This window comes from Solanum dulcamara, chromosome 8 (genome assembly GCF_947179165.1).
Source record: "Solanum dulcamara chromosome 8, daSolDulc1.2, whole genome shotgun sequence".
Taxonomy (NCBI): Eukaryota; Viridiplantae; Streptophyta; class Magnoliopsida; order Solanales; family Solanaceae; genus Solanum; species Solanum dulcamara.
The window spans coordinates 53,853,444-53,865,025 of NC_077244.1; positions in this window are offsets into that span (position 1 = coordinate 53,853,444).

Genomic DNA, 11,582 nt, shown 5'->3' on the forward strand with positions numbered 1-11,582 from the left:
ACTTTAGCATCTTTTTACCTCGATGGAGAAGCCTTGGATTGGTACCGATGGTTGTTTCACAACAAACAATTAGTCGAATGGGACCATTTTATTGAAAAAGTGAAGATCCATTTTCAACCAAGGGGGCTTGAGTCAGTCGATGGGAGATTGGCGAAGCTCCAACAGACAACCACTGTGTTGGAGTTCTAGGGACGATTTGAGGCCATGACAAACTAGACCACTGATATGTCAGAGAGGCTGATGGTCCATCTGTTTATCTCTGGGCTAAGAGAGGATATTAAGGGTTCAGTACTTGCTCATGGACCTAAAAGTTTTGAGGAGGCACTTACTCTGACCCATATACATGAGAAGAGGATCCAAGAGAAAAAGGGGCATATCCGGCCCGCCTTTGCTAATAGGGTTTCTCCCTTACTTCCTAGCCCTAGCACAAAAACCTTTCATAATCTATCGTCTTCTAATTCTATTGTTCCTTCTTCACTGTCGATACCAACACACAATAGACCACCACTCAAGCATTTAACACATGCTGAGATCCAAAGCGTTGAGAGCATAGTCTTTGTTATTAATATGAGGAGAAGTATACTGTAGGCCATAAATGTAAAACCCCACGTCATCTTCTACTCCTTACGGATGGGTCAGCTATAGACCCCCTATTACTGGACCCTTTTGTCACAGATGATATTTTGGCAGAGGATTTGTAGTGCTTAGAGATACAGGAACACTCTGTCATTTCCTATAATGCACTAGCCGATGGAAGTTCACTTTCCACACTTTGATTTATAGGGAAAGTGAATGGGACTTCAATTCAGATCTTGGTGGACGGAGGAAGTACCTATAACTTCATTCTGGAATGAGTGGCACGCTTTCTGCAATTGTCTATTGAAACCATTTCCAGATTCCCTATGGTTGTGGGGAATGGCCAATGCCTTTGGTGTGGAAGAGTGGCCAGAGGAATCACTGTGTTGATTCAGGGAACCACGCTCATTGAAGACCTGTATATCTTATCACTACATGGTCCTAACCTAGTTTTTGGAGTGTTTTGGTTGGCAAAACTAGGTCCAGTGCTCACTAACTATGCGATGGGGACGCTAGAATTCTATTTAGGAGGAAACCAAGTTGTATGGCAGGGTGTATCTTCAACTGATGTACAACCCGTACAGCTGCATAGTTTAAGACGAATGACAGCTACGGAAGCCATTGCATCATGCTTTTTCCTAAAGATAGTTATTGGAGATAATTTCGTTATAGAGAAGCCTACTGTGGAACTAGCTAGTTTATTAGACCTATATGCTAATGTATCCCAAAAGCCAACAATATTTCCACCTTCCCATTTCCAGGACCACGCTATACATCATAATTTTGGGGTACAATCAGTGAATGTTAAGCCTTATAGGTTTTCTTATTTTCAGAAATAGGTCATGGAACAAATGGTTTCAGAAATGCTTAAATAAGGGGTGATACGGGCTAGCACCAGCCCATTTTCATCGCCCGTGTTATTGGTTCAAAAGAAAGATGGCACTTGGCATTTTTGTATTGACTATCGAGCACTCAACTCAATCAAAGTGAAAGATAGGTTCCCAATCCCAACTATTAATGAATTATTTGATGAATTGCATGGGGCTCATTATTTTTCTAAGCTTGATCTACTCTCTAGTTACCACCAGATTCGTGTGACACCTGAAGATGTGCTTAGTAATGCCGTTCGGATTAAATAATGCTCCTTCAATCTTCCAGGCAACTATGAAGGAGATTTTTAGGCCGCACCTGTGTCGCTTATTCTCGTATTTTTTGATGATATCTTGGTCTATAGACCTTCTTAGAACACTCATTTGGAGCATCTGGAGATTGTCTTACAATTACTAAGACAACATCAATTATTGGCTAAGCGTTCTAAGTGTTTGTTTGAGCAGACAACAGTTGATTATTTGGGCCACATAATTTTAGCGCAAGGCTTGGCAATGAATCTGGATAAAATTGAGGTGATACAACAATGCCACCCTTCTAAAACTATGAAAGAGGTGTGTAGTTTCCTTGGACTCGTTGGGTATTATCGATGTTTTATTCATCACTATGCAGTTATAGTCGGGTGACTAAATAACTTGTTGCGATGAGACTCCTATCAGTGGATAGAGGCAGAGCACCTTTGACACTCTTAAGGTCAAACTAGCTTCTACTCCTATCCTATGTCTGTCTGACTTTAGCCAAGAATTTCAGGTCAAGACAGATGAATCGGGGCAATGCATTGATGCTATACTTTTGTAAAAGGGCCATACAATTGCATACATTAGTCAACAATTGAGTACTCGAAAGCAAATAATGTCCACTTACCATTGAGAAATATTTGCAACCACTGAAGCTATGAGTAAATGAAGGAAATATTTTTTAGGGCGAAGGTTCACTATTATTACTTATCAACAATCATTGAAGAGCCTCATGAATTGGGCTATCCAAACTCTAGAGAAATAAAAATGGCTCACCAAGTTAGTGGGGCTTTATTTTCAGATAGTCTATAGGCTTGGGAAACAAAATGCTATTGCGGATGCACTTTCTCATAACTTTGAGGCACTTATATGACCATCTCTGTTGCATCACTAGAACTGGAACAAGAATTGAGACAACTAAATGCAAATCACTTGGAATTAGTAGAAATACAACAAGCTAAACAGAGATTGGATGAGAACTTTATTCATTACCAGTTTAAGGAAGGATTAGTATTTTACAAAGGTCAGATAGGAATTCCTACTGATTCACCATTGCGCCATAAGTTGATGTTTGAGTTTCATTCCACTTTTATTAGGGTTCATGTTGAGGCTTCTCAGACTTACCATAGATTGGAATCTATTTTTTTTGGAAGCATATGCGCAAGGATGTCCAATATTTTGTTGCAACTTTCCATATTTGCCAATAGATGAAAGACTCTCACTTGCACCACGCAGGTCTACTTCATCCTTTGCCAATACCAGACCAAGTCTTTGAGGATATTGCCATGGATTTTATCACTTTCCTTTTTAGCTCCAAAGGCAGGACTACCATTATGACTGTGGTGGATCGTCTCACAAAATATGGGTACTTTATACCCTTACTATCTATCTTTTCTACTTATACGATACTTGAAGCATTTGTGATTTTGGTAATCAGGTTACATGGAACCCCCTAGACTATTGTAACTGATCGAGACCCACTCTTTCTTCACTCTTTTTGAGAGGAGATTCATCATTCGTAGGGGTGTACGTTGGCTATTAGTACAACTTATCATGCTTAAATGGATGGCCAATCTGAGGCACTCAACAAGTGTGTGGAGCAGTACCTAAGATGTTATGTTGCTGATGTACCGGCCACTTGGTTTCCATATTGCCTTGGGTGGAGTTATGGTACAATACTTTGTAGCAAACATCTGATGGAATAACTCCTTTTTAGGCTTTGTATGGTCACGAGCCTCCTACTATTACATGCTACATATTAGGGAGTATAACCAGTGAGTTAGTAGAGTCCTTCTTGCTACAGCGGGACAAAGTATTGCAATTTCTCAAGCATAATTTGGAAAAAGCTCAGAATCGCATGAAAGCCTTTGCGGATAAATCTCACACTGAGATTACATTTAAGGTAGGGAACTTGGTTTTTATGAAGCTTATACCTTACAATCAGTCTACTCTGCATTTGCAACGCGATCACAAGTTGGGGAGACGCTATTTTGGGCCTTACAAAATTATGAAACGTGTGGGCATCGTGGATTACAAATTGGATCTTCCCGAGGCTACTAAAATTCATTTTGTGGTCCATGTTTCTACCTTGAAATGGTGTGTTGGTGAACCATTCCAACAAGTCACACCGTTGCAGCTTTCAGATATTGCATCTTTGGCAGATCAACTTAACCCTAACCTTGTAGACAAGGCTATTTTCAAGAAGGGAGTATTGTTGTGAATAAGAGGAGACAAGTTGCTTATAAGGATGACATGGGAGCTTTCATAGAGAATAATCACATGGATATGCCACATAAAAGTTCTAGAAGAGTAATTCTACCTAAAAGACTTGGAGATTACGTTTTGAAGAGTGGGAAGTCACGTGACAAAGGGGAGAGTTTGTTGCAACAAGATGTATAAATAGAGCAAGGACCGAACATAATGGAGTAGGTAAAATTATGATAGATCTTTCTGATTTGTCACCTCTATTCCTCTAGTTTCTCATCTCCTTATTCAATCAATCTTCTCATCTCTATTCTCTTATCTATCTACATCTAGTTACTTCTTCTTGTATTTTAAATTCCCTTACTATTTCCAACAATTGTATTTGATTCAGTTTATCAATACAAAGGTGGTCTTTGAGAGCTATTATTATTGTTCATTAGTAACATCTTTATTTGTTATAGTCAAACTTCCTAATTTTGATCTTTCATTCAAACATATAATGTTTAAGGTTTTTGATAAATAATTACATAGTTAGAATCTATGTAAAAAGTACTATAAGTCACAAGAATTAACAATTTAAAATATTCAAAGGATATATGAATAAATTAAAATAATGTTTTCTGTTTGACTCTCTTAATTTGAACTATGTCATATAAATTAAATTAAATTAAGACAGAGGAGTTTGGATCTTTCATCTATATAGAGAGAGTTGGGCACTCGAGTCGAGCTTAGCAAAACTTTCCACCTCCAAATCGATGGTCAGTCAGAGAGGACTATTCATGTCTTGGAAGACATGCTACATGCCTATGTCATTGATTTTGGAGGTCAGTGGGATCAATCTTTGGCTTTGGCAGAGTTCACATATATTAACAGCTACCATTTTAGCATTGAGATGGCTCTCTTTGAGGCATTATATGGTAGGAGATGTTGTTCCCTAGTAGGCTTGTTTGATGCTTTCGAGGTTAGGCCTTGGGGCACTGATTTGTTGCGTGACTCGATGGATAGAGTTTGTATGATCAACGAGAGAATCCATACTGCCTAGAGTAGGCAGAAGAGTTATGTTGATCAAAGGGTTTGGCCTTTGGAGTTTATGGTTGGGGACCGAGTATTCCTACAAGTGTCGCCCATGAAAGGCATGATGAGATTCGGGAGGAGGGGTAAGCTTAGCCCTAAGTTAATCGACCCTTTTGAGATTTTGAGATAGGTAGGGGATGGAATGTATGAGTTGGCCTTTCCCCCAACACTTTCAATGGTCACTTGATATTCCATGTTTCTATGCTGTGGTAGTACATTCTAGATGAGTCTCACGTACATCAGTGGGATTCTGTTCAGTTTCATGAGTCCTTAGTCTTTGATTAGGAGCCTATAGCTATTTTGGACAGGCAGTTAAGAAGTTAAGTCTAAGTAAATCCCATCGGTGATGGTCCAGTGAAGGCATCGTCCAGTCGAAGAGGCCACTTGGAGAAATTGAGTAGGAGATGCGGACCCGATATCCTCATCTTTTTGAGCCACCAAGAATCTTTCTTTCTTAACTTTCGAGGGCGAAAGTCCTTTTAGTAGTGGATGTTATAATGACCTCTAAGGTTATTTTTGTACTTTTACATTTTTTTTTACCATTTTACCTCTTCTCGTAGCTTCTTTATAGCTCTTATATGATGTTGGGATTGGTGGCACGCTCCACAAGGTATCCAGTTGAGTTTTAAGTTAGTTTGATGATTTTTAAAGCTTAAGTCTTGAAAGAGTTGACTTTAGTCAACATCCTAAGATTTCGGCCGTCGTATGAGAAGTCCAACGGTTCCATCAGCTCCAGAAAGTCCATTTTGGTCTAGGAGGAAGTTTGGTTGGGTTTTGGAGTCTTCATTTTGAGTTTGTGCGATTTATCATTTTAACTTTAAAGTTTTGGTCAAGTTTGACTTCGATCAACATTTTGAGTAAATGCGCTCGGATGATTTTTTTTAGCGTGGTTAGTTCCAAAATGCTGAGTCTAGCCTAGAATGACCTTTGGTTTAATTCTCGAGTTACTCAAAATGAGTTTTAGACCGTTTGTGCATTTTGAATGCCTTCTTTGGAAAGTGTTGACTTTGATCAACATTTCAATGAAACGACCTTTGTTGGAAAATCTGTCGATTCCATTGCATTTGAAATACCATTTTCAGTTGGGTAGCATAGTCTTTTTATGTTCTCAGGGTTCCGAATGAATACCAGACCCCCATGGGAGACAAATCTCATTCCTCAAAGTTCAGCACCAGCTGAACTGCTGGTGCAGGCCACTATGCTCTTCGCGTTTGTGAGCCAGGGGCTGTGATCGCGAACGACAGGGTCTTTGGTCATCGAATTTATGGGTATGAGTATCGCGATCGTGAAGGGTAATTTTGTTAGGCCTCGCAATCATGATGAACAAATTCGTTGGCTTCAATGAATTAAATGCCTGTTTTTAGCAATCTAAGTCCCATTTTGGGACTTAGAAAAAGTGTGATTTGGAGAGCAATTCTTGACTATTTTTTATTATTTTTGTTCCGGTGTGTTGGAAATTCTTGCGGGGACGTTCTGAGACCCTTCCTCGTCCTAAAAACCTCATAAGTTTTGCTTTATTTTGTTTTTTCATTATATTTATGGCTATTCAAAAGCTTGAAATCGGTGGGGTTATTTGAGTTCTTCCATGTCACGCCCAGGGAGGGTACCCTAGACGTGGCCGACACTCAAAAGTCATTTCTGGCCTTCAAGCGAGCCACATGGTCCAGTCACACTTTCATTCAATCGCATTCTATCATCGGAAGACTCTATTATAGGACTACTATCCATAATTTAGGGCCAAAGGCCAAACAACTATCAAATCAATAATCAGCTAGAATAAAACTAGTCAAAATGAACAAATCAACATTTCCACACTCTAGTCTATGAAGCCTCTATCAACAATATAGGAGGTGCTAATGACAAGTCCATGGCTACCAAAAGTCAAAATAAGAGAAACAAATCAAAGCTGTAAGATAAGTCTCGGTATCCTCTGAAAACTGGGAGGACTCACCAACTAGCTGGAAGTAAGTGGATCTTCAACGGTGCACCAGTTGATGATCTAGAGTACCTATCTCTGTATCATGAAATGATGCAGGCCAAATGGCGTCAGTACATGGAATGTACGAGTATGTAAAATGCCCGAATGAAATAACATCAGAGAGAATCAAACCAACTCAGAATCTTAACTCAGAAAGAAGAACAACTCAATCAAGTGTCCTAAGACTAAACATGAATATGGTTTAGACGGGACCAATCACATACCATTCAACCCAATCCAATTCAGAATACCATCAAGACCTATATGGGAGTTTCTCTTATCCGACAACTATTACTTATGAGTAAGTGACAGTACAACAAACCGAAATTGTTGCCGCGTCTGTTCATACTTTGATAGGGTATGAATAAATCAACCAATCATGGATCCAATCCAACCAAGTCCTATCAAGTCAGGACAATAATTTTGGGGAAACATTCGACTTTAACGGTTCAATTCCCTCCTATGTTTGGTGACGTAGTTATTGGATTCAAATTATTACTTACTCTCACCCAATTTAGTGCTCGATACTCCTTCCAAGACTCAATGCTCATAAAACTCCATCTAATCAACTCAATCAAATCATATCGACAAGTCTCATTTGGAACCTTGTCAAATCATCAATTCTATCACAATCAAACCTCTCCCAATCATACTCTCCGATCAATCCCAATCATATCTTTCATGAGTAGATAAATATGCATTTATAACAACATACAAACCTATCCAATCACTCCTCTATTCTTTTAACACATCCTTTGGGACTCATCACAACTCCAAGATTCTAAATCAACAATTTAAGGTGAGCAACATATTTAAGAAAATTAACATATTTAGCATAGTCAACATAGTTAAGAAAGATCAACGAAATATGTTCAACCTCTCATCTCAATCAACTCATACCAACATGTATCACATCACTTTCTTGACTCTACAACATCAACATAATAAAAATTAGGATAATAGATGAAAAAGACCTAGTTAGACATAAATCTACCAATAAACTCCATTCTTAAGAACAATCAAGCTCAAAGAAAATATAGGGCACATGGATGGACTCAACCCATGCTTTGAGTAGCCTTATATACCTTGGTGAATACTTTGAAGAAACCTTGATGTTAGGTCTTCAATGGAAGGTTTGAATTCTTGAAGTTCTTGAAGGTAATCCTTGTTGGAAATGGATTTGAAGGAGAAGAGAGGGGATTTCTAGGACTTTTTAGAGAGAGGAATGGACTGAAAATAATGGTCCAAGACGTCCCAAGGCTAATGTATATATAATTTGGGGAAATGCCCAATTTTCCCTTTCTCCAAAAATCTGGAAAAATGGGCTAAAACACTCCTGGCGCTATAGTGGCGCACCGCGCCACTGCAGCACTAAGTCGAATATAGGCTTAAAACCTGCACATCTGATAGTGGTGCATCGCGCCAAGGACCAAACTACTGAGGCTATTTTATGGCGCTATAGTGGCGCGTCGCACCCTTACAGCGCCAAGACTAAATTTTTTGGGTTTTGGAAAATAGGCTTAAAAACCCTGCATATCCAATAGTTGTGCGCCGCGCCAGGGACCAAACTACTGAGGCTGGTTCCTGGCGCTATAGTGGCCAGAAATTCCTGTAGTACTAGTTCGTTTTAGGATTATCATAACTTTTGACTCCGAACTCCAAAAATTACAATCTTGGCAGCATTGAAAAGAAGACTTGAAGACCTTTAATTTAATAGGTCATAGGCCACCCAGATTGTCATATTTTAAAAGATATGGTCGTTAGTAGTCGACCCCTTATACGAACTCATTCAAAAACTTAGCCAAGACAAATTTTTTGGACTTAGCTTGGTCTTAGGGATCTTTTGTGACCCCACATCACCTCTAACACTATTCAATAGTTGAGTTCGATCCTACACCTACGCGAACAAGGGTCCAAATCTTAGTGAGAAATTTTGAAGGGTGTTACATTATCTCCCTCTTGGGATCATTCGTCCTCGAATGACGAGTAAACCAAGGATGGACTCGAGGTACAAATCATAATCAGAGTTCAGTCATTCAACCAATCATATTCTCAAATAAATTACTATCTAAATTCAAAATGCGCATACAAATTCAAATCAAGAAAATGGGCATTACCTTCAACATTCTCATCGATGGGCATGAATAGATGCGGATATTTAGCTTTCATATGTTCTTTCGCTTCCTATTTGGCTTCCTCAATGAATTGATTTCTCCATAAGACTTTGATTGAGGCGATCTCCTTGTTTCTCAATTTGCGAATTTGGCGATCAAGAATTTGGATCGAAACCTCTTCATAGGACAAACTATCCTTAACTCCAATACTTTCAACGGGGACTACCATCAAGGGATCGCCTAAGCACTTCTTCAACATCGAAACGTGAAATATCGGATGTATGGCGGCTAGCTCCACGGGTAACTCCAATTCATAAGCGACACTCCCTATCCTCCTCACAACCCGGTAAGGACCAATGTATCGAGGACTAAGATTTCCCTTCCTTCCAAACCTCATGATGCCCTTCATGGGTGACACTTTCAAGTATACCTAATCATCCACCTCAAACTCTAAGTCTCTCCTCCTCACGTCGGTGTAAGATTTTTGATGGCTTTGGGCTGTCTTTAGCCTATCTTGAATAACTCTCACCTTCTCCATAGCTTGGTGAACAAAATCAGGCTCAATCAACTCGACTTTACCGACCTCAAACCACCTAATTGGTGATATACACCTCCTCACATATAAAGCTTCATAGGGAGCCATTTGAATACTCGCATGATAACTGTTATTGTATGAAAACTCTATGAGAGGTAAGTAATCATCCCAATCTCCTTTGAAGTCAAGTACGCATGCCCTCAACATATCCTCCAATGTCTGGATGGTGCGCTCCGCTTGGCCATCTGTCTGGGGATGAAAGGCCGTATTAAGATTCACCTTTGAACCGAGTCCCTTCTGAAAGGATTTCCAAAATTAGGAAGTGAATTGAGCTCCTTTGTCTGAGATGATAGACAAGGGAACCCCATGCAATCTGACGATCTCCTGAACGTATAATTTTGCATAATCTTCTGCGGTGTCAGTAGTCCTAACTGCCAAGAATTGAGCTAATTTCGTCATTTGATCCATAATCACCCAAATCGAATCATGTTGCTTTCGGGACCTCGGCAAACCCGTAATAAAGTCCATATTGATCATCTCCCACTTCCATTCCAGAATTTCTATGTTTTGAGCTAACCCCCATGGCCTTTGTTGCTCAACTTTAACCTGTTGGCAATTCGGGCACTTGGAAACAAATTCCGCGATTACTCTCTTCATTCCACTTCACCAATAAACTTTTCTCAAGTCATGATACATCTTTCTAGAGCCAGAATGAATAGAGTATCTAGAACTATGTACTTCGACCATAATCCTTTCTCGTACATCATCAACATCTAGGACACACAATCTATTTTGGTACCTCAACACACCATCTCCCTCTTTGGTAAAAACCATCACCTTTTGTTTGTGGATAACTTCCTTCAATTAGAGAAGGATGGGATCTTGGTCTTGCTTCTCTTTTACCTCTACCACGAGTGAGGATGCAGATCCATCCCGAACATTAACTCCACCGTTGTTATTCTCTTCAAGATGAACTCCCAATTGAGCTAATCTATGCACCTCTTTAGCCAAATCTTTCCTTCCCTCCTCCATATGGGCAGTACTACCCATAGACAACCTGCTAAGAGCATCAGCAACAATATTAGCTTTACCTGGATGGTAGAAGATGCTCATATCATAGTCCTTGAGTAGCTTGAGCCATCTCCTTTGCCTCAGATTGAGTTCCTTCTGGCTGAAGACGTATTGTAAACTCTTATGATCGGTGAACACGTCAACATGCACTCTATACAAATAGTGGTACCAAATTTTAAGAGCAACTACCACACCTGTTAGCTCAAGGTCATGAGTTGGGTAATTTCTCTTATGAATCTTAAGCTGTCTTGAAGCATAGTCTATCACCTTTCCCTTCTACATCAACACACAACCCAAACTAACTCTAGACGCATCACAAAGATCATAAAATCCTTTGTTCCCTCGGGCAAAGTTAGAACAGGAGCAGTGGTCAGTTTGGTCTTCAATTTCTGGAAACTCTCCTCGCAAGCATCGGACCATTAGAACTTAGCCTTCTTTTGGGTCAGCTTGGTCAATGGTGATGATATGGATGGGAATCCCTCTACAAACCTTCGATAATAGCCAGCCAAACCCAAGAATCTTCTTATATATATTGGGGATGTGGGTCTGGGCCAATTTTTCACTACCTCAATCTTCTAAGCAACAACCTGAATACCATCTCCAGATTTAATGTGGCCGAGAAAAGCCACTGATGCAAGCCAAAATTCACATTTAGAGAACTTTGCATACAATACCTGATCTTTCAAAGTTTGCAAGATGACTCTAAGATGATAGGCATGCTCCTCTTCATTCTTGAAGTAAACCAAAATATCATCAATGAATACAATCACAAATATATCAAGATATGGCTTAAATCTCGATTCATGAGATCCATAAAAGTTGCAGGGGCATTGGTCAACCCAAAGGACATAACCAAGAACTCGAAATGGCCATAACGGGTCCGAAAAGCTGTCCTTGGGATGTCA